The sequence below is a fragment of the Macaca mulatta genome, chromosome 11, assembly GCF_049350105.2.
Source record: "Macaca mulatta isolate MMU2019108-1 chromosome 11, T2T-MMU8v2.0, whole genome shotgun sequence".
NCBI classification, from domain to species: domain Eukaryota; kingdom Metazoa; phylum Chordata; class Mammalia; order Primates; family Cercopithecidae; genus Macaca; species Macaca mulatta.
The window spans coordinates 22,230,930-22,247,113 of NC_133416.1; positions in this window are offsets into that span (position 1 = coordinate 22,230,930).

The following is a 16,184-nucleotide window of genomic DNA, read 5'->3' on the forward strand; positions in this document are numbered from 1 at the left end:
CAGCATATATTAATTATAATTTTAAAATTCCAGCACCACTTTTGTTTAATAAAAATTGCCTGTGTACCAATGATAACATATCTTTAGAGCATGCTACAACTTTGCTCCCTTCAAAGAAAAATATAAGAAAATGAGCAAGAAAGTCTTTTGAGTTAATGTTTAAAGAAGTAGGTGGAGAGATAATAAAGAATACCATCTGAATGCTATTGCAGGTGATATTTTTAGGAAGTTATTTGTACCTTAACCCTCATTGCTTCACCCCTAAGCTTTGCCAGAGATAACTCCTGTTAAACCTAAATTACTTTGACAATTATCACAGATTTTAAGGAATGTTGTGGTAAGCCTTAGGGAAGCAACTAGATTAAATGAAATAATATATTAGTGACTACAAAATGTGTTGTTGAAGAAAAAGCCCCTTTCTTCCTCCAAAATCACCATGTCCATGAACAAGAACAACCTGTTTGTATAACTCAATGTTTTATCAATATCAAGTCTGACTTTATTTTCATTAGAACCATGGTGAATAGCAAAGACATTATTTTTTGTATAGTGCTGTCACATACATATTGCAATGCAGGATTGTTAAACAACATATATTTATATATAAGTCAAGGATTCTGTTAAGCCTTCAGGAAGCTTAGGTATCAAGTATTAGTTTGAAAAGCAAAAAAAAAAAAAAAAAAAAAAAAAAAGGTACGAATGGTAGGAGGCTTTCTTTAAGATAAGGAGCCCTGAATCATTGCTGATTCTGTTGTCTCTGCAGTTGCTAACGTTCACACTTCAAGGATTGTCAACTACACAGCTGTAGAATCACAAAACAATGCCTCCAAATCCCTCAAGAAGTCAGCCATAAAGCCTTCTAACTTTAGGAGCATCTCATGTTGACTTTGTCAGATATCTCAGGATCCATCACGAACCACAGATGAACTAGGGTCCCGAGCTTCAATATCGGAGAGGGAGATATTTCTCTGCATTTGGTTCTCAAACACACACCTCTACAGACATGGCTGAATCCCCTCTTCTGACCCTCTAGGGAAGAGATGGCCTGGTATGGAGTCTGGCTAGAGTACTGACAATTTATCATAATGTTTCTACTTCATCGTCTTCTATTCTTGTGCCTTCTAGCCTTAAAATGGTTATACAGAAGTTATCCCTCAATTTCTTATCTCTTATTTGGAGGGAGATTTTCGATGTTTGAGGGTAAGAGGCACATGAGTGACTCGATTTGAATCTCTGCATGTCAGATATTAAAGTTCATGGAATTAGGCACACGTTGCTATAGTCAGTATAACCCTCAAATCTGATCTTACTAAACCTACACAATATTTTAAAAATGCTCCAGATTTCTGAAACACTATGAAAAGAATGCTCTGAATTTTAGACATTTGATCATTTGTAAGTGAAGATACTCAAGTATGATTATGCTATGCCCATGCATTGAAGTTTATTTATAAGGAGAGTTATTCAGTAGACATTTCTTGGGGCCAAATGTATGTACATGAAACAAAAAAATTTCAAACAAGCTAGAAATAATAGTGCCTCACATTTACTGTCTGCTTTTCCTGTGCCAGGAACTGTGATAAGGGCTTTGAAGGGATTTTTCATTAAGAAAATCTAGGATCACACATCTTATAAATTTTAGGGTCAGCCTATTAGTACAATTGGATTGAGTCTCAGGGTTTAACCCCGACAATACAACTGTCACACTATACAAAATATAGTGTAAACGGGCACCGATGGAAGAGCTGCAGAATGATCTGAGGAGAAAAGATTTCTTGAAAGGCACATTTGGAGCCAAATTTTGACATATGATCCTATGGTTCCATGCTATAGATTATATTAACAATTTAAAGTACATAGATTTACAAATTTGAAAATCAGTTAAAATTTTGTAAGGAGTAGATGCCACATGTACTAACTTAAATTTACAGCACAAGTAATTTACCTCCAATTCCCATTCCTTCATCTCTCCAGTCCACCAAAACACCACTGAGAAAATATTCATGAATTGTCATTTCAACTCAAAAACCTTCCCATCATCACCTTCCCAAGCTTAGGTTTACAAATCCATATAAGTTGCCTCTTCTGTCTGTTAACAGAAAACCTTCATGATCTTAGTCCTTATGATGTCTGGCTTATCAAGAGGCTCTTATAGACATTGGTTGAATAAATTCTAATGATTGTTTCATTTTTGTCTACAATTGTCTTTCTTGTTTTCACAGTCACTTCATTTTCATTAATCAAACCTCATTCCAAACTCCCTCCCTCCATCCCTTCCCTTGCAAACACGGAAAATATATAAAATTGAGCTCTTAATGAGATTGGTAGGAAGCATTACTAGCAACTATTCCTTCCAAGACTTGCAGTGGATACAATTCTAAGACAGGAGATGGGACTGTCTTGAAAGACAAAGGGTTCAATTTAGACAGAAGGGCTTTCTGATTTTCATTTGTGTTTAAGTGGTATGTATTGAATAGTCGTTCTATCAATGGCTGCCAGAGAGAATCTGCTGATGATTTGACTCTGAAAGAATTAAAAGAAGTGTCTGTAGAAGTAAGTGGTCAGGAATCAGCTAACTGCTTCTTTAGACTGGACAAATACACTCCTTTTTGGAATCCATTCATGCCTTTCCCAAAGGGACATTGTCACACAATGTTTACACAAGTGCTTCCTATTTGTAACTTTGCCAGAATTGTGTTCTGCGTGATTCCGATTACACACCCTAGACTTACTGAGTTGCCAACATTCAGACATCATTAGTGACCTCATTAATGCCATTTTGATAAAACGTTTACATCATTGCTTCTCTTATATCTTGTTTTTGACGCATATTGGAATATCTGTTCTACATTTCCCCACATCCTTCATTTACCACATATTTGTTTGATGCGGTGTTTTACAAGTTGTTAGTGTTCTGTACTTTTAATCCTTCTGGCTAGAACCCAAATGTTTGATATGCCAGGTCATAAGCGTTGCACCTTGACAAGAAAAATTCTGTTTAAGGCACCATAATGAGAGAAATATTGTCTCTCCAAAGGTCTCATGTAGTTCACCTCCCTCCCTCAGTGTTATGTCGGGAAGAATCACTTTTCTTCTCTGTGCTTCTATTCTATAAAATAAACACAGCCAGTTAGACTTGAATATCCACAGTTGAAGTTTTTTTTGTTTTACCAATTCTAGCTAATTTCATTTCCACAATGGTCTCTTCTATGGGATGTGAGCTTCCTATTTTCTGGAATTGGTTACTTTCTTAAGGGAAATAGCTTCTGTCTCAGATCACCTCATGGTCCCCTAGGTCCTGGTATTGACTTTCCTGTCTGTTCAGATTCCTGAATGACAGCCTTAACCTTAGCCTCTGGGCTATATGCTCCTTAAAACAGGATAAAACACCCTATTTTATAGATGAGCCACAACCATGGTAAACAACCCCATTTTATCTTGGTTGTAGCTTATCTGTGTGTAATCTATCTCAGAAATTTCTAGATGAATATCTGGCATTACTAAAAGGAGCTTTTGTCATTGGTGCTCCCCTCAGCAATTAGCTCTTCCCTTTATTCTGTTTTCTATGGTCTTTCTTTGTTAAGTAGCCAGCAAAAACAATGTTAACTTTCTTTACTGTTGAACATTTGACATGCAGATGTACACTTTGACTGTTAAAAGGGGTATATACTATGTAGCTGCACCTACTACAGCATCTACTACTTGGCTGCCTTCTAATCACCCCAATCTCTAGCTTTTGGGGTACAGTCTACTTTAAAGTAGTATGTTTGATTCGTGGTTATGCACTCAGATCATCTGGAGAGCCTTAAAAACATGAAGAAGTTCCAGGCCCAGCCCAGACATACTGAATTGGAGTCTTTGTGGGTATGGGAACTGGGTGTTTTAAAAAATACTTCCTAGGCAATTCTAAAGTGCAGTAGTAATGGAGAATCATTATGCCTCAGTCTGTCAATGTACTCTGACAATTACCCTACTGGCTGTGATTGGTTTACTCCTTAAGTAAGGATGCACATTCACACTTGAGGGCAAAGTGAATATACGTGGTCCAAGTTGCTGATGACTCTTATCTCATGACCATCCTTAAGAAGAAATTGATGCTTTGGACAAGAAATCAGAAAGAATGCTCTCTGATGACATCTCTAGCCATTGAATCAATTAACCTTTAAATTTGCCCTACCTCTGGACTTCTTGTTATTTAAGAAAATAAATTTCTGAGCTGAAGAAACTGGGATCAAAGGGATTAAATGACACATGGAGGAAACTAAAACTTAAGTCTTACAGTTCAGTGTTTCTGTGCAGTCTATGAAGATACCTGTCAAAAAAATTGGTGAGATTTCATCTGCTTTGGGTATATACCCAGAAGTGGAATTGCTGAGTCATATGGTGATTGTATTTTCATGTCTTTAGGAACCTCCATACTGTTTTTCTTACTGGCCATTAACATTCTACATTCCTACCAATAACATACTAGAGTTCCCTTTTATTCACATCCTCACTAACCTTTGTTACCACTTATCTTTTTGATAATAGCCATCCAAACAGGTGTGAGGTAATATCTCATAGTGGCTTTAATTTTTATTTACCTGATGGTTAGTGAGGTTAAGCCCCTTTTAATATGCCTGTGGGCCATTTTTTTTATGGTATACACTAATTAAATATTTTTCATTTTTAAAAATTGTATTTATAATTGACAATAATTGTACATTTTTATGAGGGACAGTGTGACATTTCAATATGTGTGTACACTGTACGAAGATTAAATCAGGATAGTTAGCCTGTCCATCACCTCAAACCTTTTATCATTTCTTTGCGGTAAAAACTTTCAAGATCCTTTTTACTAGCTATCTTGAAATACACAATTCATTGGCTTTTCCCCATTCTTTTTATTTTTATTTATTCTTTTTAATTTTTATGAGTACATAGTAGGTGTATATATTGTAGGGTAGGTAAGATATTTTGATACAGGGATACAGTGCATAATCATCACATCAGGGTAAATGGGGTATCCATCACCTCAAGCATTTATACTTTGTGTGTTACAAACAATCCAATTATACTCTTTTACTTATTTTTAAATGTACAATAAATTATTGTTGACTGTAGTCACCCTGTTGTGCTATCAGATACTAGATCTTATTCATTCTATTTCACTGCATATTTTTACCCACTTATCCCCATTTCCCCAGACCCTCACAACTACCCTTCCCATCTTTCTAGTCTCTATCTTCATGAGTTCAATTGTTTTGATTTTTAGATCCTACACATAAATGAGAACATGCAAAGTTTGTCTTTCTGTGCCTGGCTCATTTTACTTAACATAATGCCCTCCAGTTTCATTCATGTTGTTGCAAATGATAGGATATAATTCTTTTTAAATGGCTGAATAGTACTTCATTGTGTATATGTGCCACATTTTCTTTATCCATTTGTCTGTTGGTGGACACTTCGGTTGCTTCCAAATCTTGGCTATTGTGAATAATGCTGTAATAAACATGGGATTGCAGATATCAATTCAATACGGTGATTTCCTTTCTTTTGGGTATATACCTAGCAATGGGATTGCTGCATCATGTGGTAGCTCTATTTTTGGTTTTCTGAGGAACCTCCAAACTGTTCTCCATAGTGGTTGTACTAATTTACATTACCACCAACAGTGTATGGGGGTGCCCTTTTCTCCACATCTTTGCCAGCATTTGTTTTTGCCTGTCTTTTAGATAAAAGATATTCTAACTGGGGTAAGATAATGTCTCATTGTAGTTTTGATTTGCATTTCTCTGATGATCAGTGATATTGAGTACCTTTTCATATACTTTGCCATTTGTATGTCTTCTTTTAAGAAATGTCTACTTAGATCTTTTGCCCATTTTTAAATCAGATTATTAGATTTTTTTCCTATGGAGTTGTTTGAGCTGCTTATATATTCTGGTCATTAATCCCTTGTCAGATGGGTTGTTTTCAAATATTTTTTCCCATTCTGTGGGCTGTCTCTTCATTTCATGAATTGTTTCTTTTGCTGTGTGGAAGTTTTTTAACTTGATGTGATCCCATTTGTCCATTTTTTTTTCTTTGTTTGCCTGTGCTTCTGGGGTATTACTGAAGAAGTCTTTGCCCAGTCCAATGTCTCTGAGATTTTCCCCAAAGTTTTAGGAGTTTTATAATTTGAGATCTTAGACTTAAGTGTTTAATCTATTTTGAGTTGATTTTTGTATACAGTGAGAGATTCTAGTTTCATTCTTCTGCATAGGGTTATCTAATTTTCCCAACACTATTTATTGAAGAGACTGTCCTTTCCCCAATATATGTTCTTGGCTTGTTTGTCTAAAGTTAGTTCCCTGTAGATGTATGGATTTACTTCTGGGTTCTCTATTCTCTTCTGTTGGTCTGCGTGTCTGTTTCTATGCTGGTACCATGCTGTTTTGGTAACTATATCTCTGTAGTATAATTTGAAGTCAGGTAATGTGATTCCTCCAGTTTTGTTCTTTTTGCTCAAGATAGCTTTGGCTATTCTGGGTCTTTTGTGGTTCTATAGTGGTTCCTTATAAATTTTAGGATAGTTTTTCTTATATCTGTGAAGAATGTCATTGGTATTTTGATAGGGATTGTATTACATTTGTAGATTGCTTTGGGTAGTATGGTCATCTTAACAATATTGATTCTTCCAACTTATGAACATGAAAATATCTTTCCATTTTTTAATGTGCTGTTGAATTTCTTGCATCAATGTTTTACTGTTTTTATTGTAGAGATCTTTCACTTCTTTGGTTAAGTTAATTCCTAGTATTTTATTTTATTTTATTTGTAGCTACTGTAAATGGGATTACTTTCTTGATTTCTTTTTCATATGTGTCACTGTTGGCATATGGAAATGCTGCTGAGTTTTGTATGTTGATTTTGTGTCCTTCAACTTTACTGAATTTATCAGTTCTAATAGCTTTTTGGTGGCATCTTTAGGTTTTGCCAAATATAAAATCATATCATCTGCCAACAAGGATAATTTGACTTCTTCCTTTCCAATTTGGATGCCTTTTATTTCTTTCTTTTGCCTGGCTGCTCTAGCAAGGACTTCCTGCAATACATTGTTATTAGCTATAGTCACCCTGCTTTGCAATAAAACACAAGAATTTATTCTTCCTATCTAACAGTAAGTTTGTATCCATTGACTAACTTTTCACCTCTCTCTATCCTCTGGTAACCACCATTCAAGTCTGCTTCTATGAGATCCACTTTCCTAGATTCCACATATAAATGAGATCATAGAGCATTCGTCTTTCTTTGCCTGGTTTATTTCACTTAACATCATAACCTTCAGGTTCATCCATGTGCCACAAATGACAGAATTTCATTCCTTTTTATAACTGAATAGTATATCACTGTGTAATTATACCACATTTTCCTTATATATTCATCTGTTGATGGACATTTAGGTTGACTCTTGGCTACTGTGAATAGTGCTGCAGTAAATGTGGGAGTGCAGATATGTTTTTGACATACTGATTTCAATTCCTTTGGATGGATACCCAGCAGTGGAATTGCTGGCTTGTATGGTAGTTCTATGTTTAATTTTTGAGGAATTTCTACACTATTTTCCATAATGACTGTCCTATTCTACATTCTCACCCCTGTTGGCCTTTTTAATGTCGTCTTTGGAGAAATATCTGTCAAGTCCTTTTAATTGAATTATTTATTTTTATGCTATTGAGTTGAGAGAGATCTTTATAAATTTTGGATATTAACCCCTTATCAAATACATGATTTACAAATATTTTTTTCCCAGTTCATAGGTTGCCTTTTCATTTTGTTGATTGCTTTCTTGCTATGATGAATCTTTTTAGTTTGATATAATCCCATTTATTTTTGCTCTTGTAACCTGAGTTTTTGATGTGACATCCAAAAAAGCATTGCCAAGGCCAGTGTCAAGGATTTTTTCCCCCTGTGTTCTCTTCTAAGAGTTTTGTAGTTTGGGATCTTACATTTAGGTCTTTTATCCATTTTAAGTTGATTTTTCTGTCTGGTGTAAGATAAGTGCCCAGTTTAATTCTTTTGCATGTGAAAATTGTTTTCTACCAGCACCATTTATTGAAAGACTATCCTTTCCCCATTTTGTCCTCTTGGTGCCTTTGTTGAAAACTAGTTGACCGTATGTGTTTAGACCTATTTCTGGGGTCTCCATTTTTGCCATTGCTCTATGCTTCTGTTTTATATCAGTACTATACTGTTTTGATTACTATAGCATTGTGGTTGTAATTTTAAATTAGGAAGTATGAGGCCTCTAAGTTTATTCTTTTTCTTTCTCAATATTGCTTTGGCTATTCTAGGTTTTGGGGATTCTATGTAAATTTTAGGATTATTTTTGTCTGTTTCTATGAAGAATGCTGTTTCAATTCGATAGAGATTACATTGAATCTGTATATTACTTTGGATAGTATGGACATTGTACCATATTAATTCTTCTAATCTGTGAACACAGGATATCTTTATTTGTTTTTTCTTAACTTTCATCTATCTCTCTATCTCTCTATCTATCTATCTATCCATCCATCCATCCATCCATCCATCTATCCATCCATCCATCTATCTATCTTTTTTGAGATGGAGTCTTGCTCTGTTGCCAGGCTGGAGTGCAGTGGCGTGATCTTGGCTCACTGCAACCTCCGCCTCCTGGGTTCAAGTGATTCTCCTGCTTCACCCTCCCAAGTAGCTGGGACTACAGGCACATGCCACCATGCCCAGCTAATTTTTGTATTTTTAGTAGAAATGGGGTTTCACCTTGTTGGCCAGGATGGTCTTGATCTCTTGACCTTGTGATCTACCCGCCTTGGCCTCCCAAAGTGCTGGGATTACAGGTGTGAGCCATCATGCCCGGCCCTTTTATCGATATTTTATTGTGTATAGGTCTTTCACCTCTCTGGTTAAATTTATTCCTAAGAATTTTATTTAAAAAAATGAGATTGTTTTCTTGATTCCTTTTTCATCTATGTTGTTATTTGTGTATAGAAATGCTGTTGATTGAACTGAGTCTTGTTTTCATTAAAAAAAAAAAAAGAGAAGTGCTATTTTTGTATGTTGATTTTGTATTCTGCAACTTTACTAAATTAATTTATCAGTTTTAACAGTTTTTTTTTTATGGAGTCTTTAGGATATTCTACATGTAGAATCATGCCATCTGGAAACAGATAATTTTACTTCATCCTTTTTGATTTGAACACCTTTTCTTTCTTTGTGCTCCCATGTTCATTGCGGGATGATTCACAATAGCCAAAATATGAAAAGAACCTAAGTGTTCATTGATGGAGGAACAGATAAAGAAAATGTGAGATGTGTGCATACATACACACACAATGGAATATTATTCAATCTTAAAAAATGAGAATTTAAGGTTATTATTCAACCTTAAAAATGAGATTTAAAGTTGAATATTATTCAACCTTGAAAACTGAGATCCTGCCATTTGCCACAATATCAATGCACCATTTTACTACTTATGTGTTTTCCATAATATAATATTATTAACCTCAAATATGCACAATAGAATTTATTAAAAATAGATAGAAACAAACAAAAAAAGAAATTGGTGAGCAAAAAAGAAATGGGAAAGCAATACATGCTTCCAAAGAAGTCACAATTTCTTTGAGGGAGATTAGGCAGTTTTTGGAAACCTTGTCAAACAATCATTGTAACAAACTCTTATAGCATGTTAGAGTTTACAAAGAATTTTGACATCTATTATATATTTTATCCTCTCAAAAAACTCTGAGGTAAGGCATTATATTATTCTTACTTTACAATAGAGGAGATTGACGTTTAGATAGAATTTACTATTTGCCCAGGATTATCCAATTGGTAACAGAAGTAGGAGTTGATTCCAGTGAGTCAGGCTCAGAATCCAGTGTCCTTTTTGAAATACCTCTATTTGTGAATGGTCTTTCTGATTTGGAATTTCATTGTTTACTTCTTACTTGGCTACAGAGACACATAATTGAGAAGAGGATAATGTGGTATTATCCCCAGGAGCAACAGCGACTTGGTATACATGCCAATCTAACCTATATTGGGAATTGTGGGTTTCTGTTCTTATATCTTGAAGGTAGGTGAAGTTTGTGAATTGTTGAGTTCAAGGGAGGGAAGTTTTGTCTTGGGATATTAGAGTCTAATTTCTTCCCAAGCAATTCTCGCTTGGGAAGATTTAATATGGGTTAAATGGCTTCAGTTTACCCATCAATAGGAATTTGGTTTAATTATGGGAGCAGAAGGCACACTCCTATTTCATTCCTATATATTTTTTATTGTCTGTTTTTATGAAATTTTGTTGCATCCTTTTCTGGATACAGTAGCCACATTCTTAATATGCACTGAATGTACAGAAGTGTTCTTCTGTGTTCTGGAGCTTTCTAATCTTTCCCCCAGTCCATTAAATTCAAGATAAACAAACTACCTCCATGTACAAGCTAAACTGCTTCTGCGACAAGCTTTCCACAAACTTCCCACAGGATAAAAAGAATAGTCTAGCAGTAGTCCCCTTGTATTGCTCATAATTCTGGGCAGATAGTAAACCAATTAAATAACACAGCTGGACAAACATTCCAACTATAATTTATAAAGTTCAGATTGTGAACACATTTTCATTGTCTTCTTTTTCCATATGGAATCTCATTGTTTCTTTTAATTATTTTTTTTTTAAAAATGTGTTTATGTAAGATGGCATGTTCTTTAGCTAGTTAAAATAAATTTATGCTGCATTTGAAATGAAATAAATTTTTTGAGGGGAACCATTTTGGCGAGAAAATTTATTTAGAATCAACAATGTTCTTTGAAGATAGAAATGATTGAATTTCTGAGTCTAGCTTAGGCTGTATTGGCACCGGAGCTTCCCCTCCAGTTTTTCTCAGCAGTTACTTAGTGAGATGACCTATTGGGTAAGTGTATAACTTAGTAACCACCAGTCATTCTGCTGAAGATATAATCATTGCAATGAACATTTATGAGCACTTGGGTTAAAGCAGAGCCTATTCCAAGTGCTTTATATTAGTTGCGCTATTTAGCCTTCAAGATGACCTGATGGTGTGCTTATAGTTACCATCCCATTTTGTGGATAAGGAGACAAAGGTATAGAGAGGTGAGCAAATTGCTTGTTGTCACCTAGCGAGCTAGTATGTAAACCTAGGATTTGTTACTCTGGATCTATACTTTTAACCCTGATGCTGTATTACCATCCTTCAAAAGAAAGTGACCCGTTTCATTGGTCTTTAAGTGACCTCTTCTTTTTCGGAACCACTAACTGATCAACCTACTAACTGGTCAACAACTAACTGGTCAACTGGTCAACCAGCCTTCAAATGACAATGACTGTTTTCCTTACCTCATTACCAAAAGTCAGACCAGAAGAAATCATTTCTTGGAAACAATTAGAGAAAGATAAATAAGTTTTGTAGCTCTATTTAAAACATGTGGGCCAAATTGACAGTTGATTTTTTTCTTTCATTTCTTGTTTGTTGAGACACTTTCACTTTGCATGTGCTCAAAAATAGAACCATCTGATGAAAATTCCATATTCCGTGCTTTAAAAAAATTTTCCAGCTTTTATTTTAAGTTCAGGGGTACGTGTGCAGGATGTGCAGATTTGGTACATAGGTAAACGTGTGCCATGGTGGTTTGAAGCACAGATCATCCCATCACCCAGATATTAATCCCAGCATCCATTAGCTATTATTCCTGATCCTCTCCCTCCCCCAAATGTCCCCAGTGTGTGTTGTTCCTCTCCATGTGTCCATGTGTTTTTATCATTTAGCTCTCACTTATAAGTGAGGACATGCAGAATTTTGTTTCCTGTTCCTGTGTTAGTTTGCTAAGGATAATGGCATCCAGCTCCATCCTTGTTCCTGCAAAGGGCATGATTTCATTCTTTTTTTTTTTTGAGATGGAGTCTCGTTCTGTCGCCCAGGCTGGAGTGCAGTGGCACAATCTTGGCTCATTACAAGCTCCGCCTCCCGGGCTCACGCCATTCTCCTGCCTCAGCCTGCCGAGCAGCTGGGACTACAGGCGCCCGCCACCACGCCTGGCTAATTTTTTTGTATTTTTAGTAGAGACGGGATTTCACCGTGTTCGCCAGGATGGTCTCGATCTCCTGACCTCGTGATCCGCCTGCCTCGGCCTCCCAAAGTGCTGGGATTATAGGCATGAGCCACCGCGCCTGGCCATTTCATTATTTTTTTGTGGCTGCATAAAATTCCATGGTGTATACGCACCACGTTTTCTTTATCCAGTCTCTCACTGATGGACATTTAGGTTGATTCCATGTCTTTGCTATTGTGAATAGTGCTGCAATGAACATACCCGTGCATGTGTCTTTATGGAAGAAGAATTTATATTTCTTTGGGTATATACCCAGTAATGGGATTGCTGGGTCAAATGGTGTTTCTACCTTCACATCTTTGAGGAATTGCCACACTGTCTTCTACAATGGTTGAACTAATTTATACTCCCACCAACAGTGTATAAAGCATTTCTTTTTCTCCATAACCTCACCAGTATCTGCAGTTTTTTGACTTTTTAATAATGGCCATTATGACTGGTGTGAGATGGTATCTCATTGTGGTTTTGATTTGCATTTCTTTAATGATCAGTGATGTTGAGCTTTTTTTCATATGCCTGTTGGCTGCATGTTTGTCTTCTTTCAAGAAGTGTCTGTTCTTGTTCTTTTTCCACTTTTTAATGGGGTTGTTTTTTTCTTGTAAATTTGTTTAAGTTGCTTATAGGTACTGGATGTTAGACCTTTGTCAGAGAGATTGCAAACATTTTTTTACCATTCTACAGGTTGTCTGTTTACTCTGTTGATAGTCTCTTTTGCGGTATAGAAGCTTTTAAGTTTAATTAGATTCCATTTGTTAATTTTTGCTTTTGTTGCAATTGCTTTTGGCATCTTTGTCATGCAATCTTTACCTGTGCTTATGTCCTGAATGGTATTGCTTAGATTTTCTTCTAGGGTTTTTATGGTTTTTGGTTTTATATTTAAGTCTTTGATCCATCTTGAGTTGATTTCTGTATATGGTGTAAGGAAGGGGTCCAGTTTCTATTTTCTGCATATGGCTAGTCAGTTCTCCCAGCACCATTTATGAAATAGGGAGTCCTTTCCCCATTGCTTGTTTTGTTTTTCTGTTTTTTTTTTTTTTTTTTTTTGTCAGCTTTTTTGTAGATCTAATGGTTATAGGTTTGTGGCCTTATTTTTCTGGATTCTCTATTCTGTTCCATTGGTCTATGTGTCTGTTCTTGTACCAGTACCATGCTGTTTTGGTTATTGTAGCCCTGTAGTATAGTCTGAAGTCAGGTAGAGTGATGCCTCCAGCTTTGTTCTTTTTGCTTAGGATTGCCTTGGCTATTTGCGCTTTTTTTTTTGGTTCCATATGAATTTTAAAGTAGTTTTGTCTAATTCTGTGAAGAATGTCAATGGTAATTTAATGGAAAGAGCACTGAATCTATAAATTGCTTTGGGCAGTATGGTCATTTTCACAATATTGTTTCCTCGTATCCATGAGCATGGAATATTTTTCCATTTGTTTGTGTCATCTGTGATTTCTTTGAGCTGTGGCTTGTAGTTCTCCCTGAAGAGGTTTTTCACTTTCCTTTTTAGCCATGTTTCTAGGTATTTTATTCTTTTTGTGGTCATTGTGAATGGGAGTTCATTCATGATTTGGCTCTTGGCTTGCCTGTATGTGTATAGGATTTTTTACAGGTGTATGGTAATTTTTGTACATTGATTTTGTATCCTGGGACTTTGCTGAAGTTGGTTATCTGCTTAAGAAGCTTTTACATAGCCCATACTTTTTACCTTACTGCATTCTTATGAAAATAATTCATTGAGTCTCAAGAATGTATTCATTCTTTTTTTCTAGTTCACACTTGTAACACTCTAGGAAGTGACAAATTCTCAAATGAATTGTTCCAATTGGTTGCTCATTGTTCTTGGGCTCTGTGTTAGAATGTAACTGTGCTCCTCCTCAGAGGGCAAAAAGTGGATTAGTAGTGGCTAATGATAAGAAGAGTTTACTTCCTCTAGTTTTTGAAATTTTTTTGTGTGTAAATTTAAGTTTCCCCATAGCATATTTTAGATGCTTTAGATACTTAGGATGTATAGAAGGTACATGACTTTTCAAAGCTCATGTATTTAGAAAGGCAGAGCTGGAGTCACTTTCTTAGCATAGACCACTTCCAGCTAAATTTATCTTCCTCTCTCATCTAAATTGCACTTTAATCATTGTAGATACTAGTCAAGCAAAAACTGTGCTTTGAAGTGTTCTGTCTCTTTGAGGGCTTATCATTTATATCTATATTTGAAAATGTACGAAATATAAGTTCTGCTATGTTCTCAGGAACTGTGGAACTCCTGCTCTGGTTTCTGTTGAACTCTTGATCAGTATCTCCAGGGATGATAAAGATTAAGAAGCCGAGTCACACTAGCAAGACAGGAAAGAGAAAGGTTTGAAAATGGGAATGTTAATTAGCTAATTCACCCCACTTTGCTTCCTTGTAAAGTATTGCCTCCACTGAGCTGTTATTCTTATATTTTTGGAGGAATATTACAAGAAATAGTCTTACGAAATCTGATGCTCGATTGGCAGTAGAAATGCTGTCAAGGATGTTTCCTACAGCATGGCTCAGTGCTCCATTAGGAAAGTCCCAAGTGAGAAATTTCCATGTAGCTCTAAGAGATAAGAAAAGTTCTGCTTTCTCTGAGAAGTGATTATATCTTTATTCCTCATTTTAACAACATAAATCAACCATAACTTCCATTTCTCTTTGACTACCTTAGAGAGAAAAATGAATTATATTGACACTTACGATCTGAATATTTGCTTTTTCCCTGCCTACTCATGCCTTAAAGCTTTCCAAGAATGTATTATTATTGATATTTTATTATTTTGCTATGTGCATTTTTGTTGCATGTTGCTTAAAATTCTTTGTAGGATTTGGTTGGGGTAAAAAACACTCTATAAATCTAATTGGCTGCAAGAATAACAACCGGGTAAGGAATGAGTTTTGTTCTTTATTTGGATAAATTTTTGAGGCCAGACTTCTTTTATGAAAGGAATTCCTTTTCTTCTTCTGTCAGTGAGAAAAATCTTGTTCTTTATTCTTTTAATTTTAGTTACTGGGGACCTGTGAATTAAACTGACAAAACTGATTAGCAAAATCAATCAATGAATGAAAAGGCAGATTTTCATTCCTATACCTATGCTGGAGTTCACAGAATCATGTGCCTCAAAGATGAGATTAGATTTAGAGGCCTATATACAGTATTAACAGGAGAAAGAGGAGGGAGAATGGCACTTATGGGAAAACAAATGATTTTTAGGAAAGATAAATGAACACTTAGGAGACTAGATGGGAGATATGACAGTTTGTGACGATGCCTGTTTAGGCAAGTTCTTATCTTTGTGCTGGCTTCTCTCATTTGTGGTTGTAGAAGTCAATCTTCCCTGGTTGTGAAACTCCTCAGGGAGGGCATTTATGACAGCTAAATTCTGTTGGAATGTTCTTCTTTTAGGCAGATAAGGGGAGTTCAGGGGAAACAAACAAGCAAACCCAACTCTGGTATATTCCGGGTACCTTCATTTCTGAAGAAATTGCTCTTGGGAGGGTACGTTCATCTGGGTAAACCACTGGACATTGCAAAATTTGGTTGTGGGTTAGAGTGGGTTCCAGAAATGTATTTCTCTAAATTTTAGTTAAATTTAATAGCTTGACACATCCTTCTCTTAGTTAGTAATGATGTATTCCCTAATTAAATTTCCAGAGTGCTGGGCTGACATTCTGATTTCTTAAAACTTTCTGTCTCCAACTCATCATTTAAACTTTCAGGGTAATGGTATTTCCTGGCATCTCATTTCCTGTTTTGTTTTTTCCTCAACTGTAAATGCGTTCTTTTTTCTTCTTTCAAATGACAAATTTGTGCTTATTTTGTGTCAATTGATACTTTTTTGTTGAGGCGATGGAGTCTTGCTCTGTCAACCAGACTGGAGTGCCGTGACATGATCTCTACTCACTGCAACCTCCACCTCCCAGGTTCAAGCAATTCTCATGTCTTGGCCTCTTGAGTAGCTGGGACCAAAGGCATATGCTACCACGCCTGGCTATTTTTTTTTTTTTTTTTAAGAGAGATGTAGTCTCACTCTGTCGCCCAGGCTGGAATG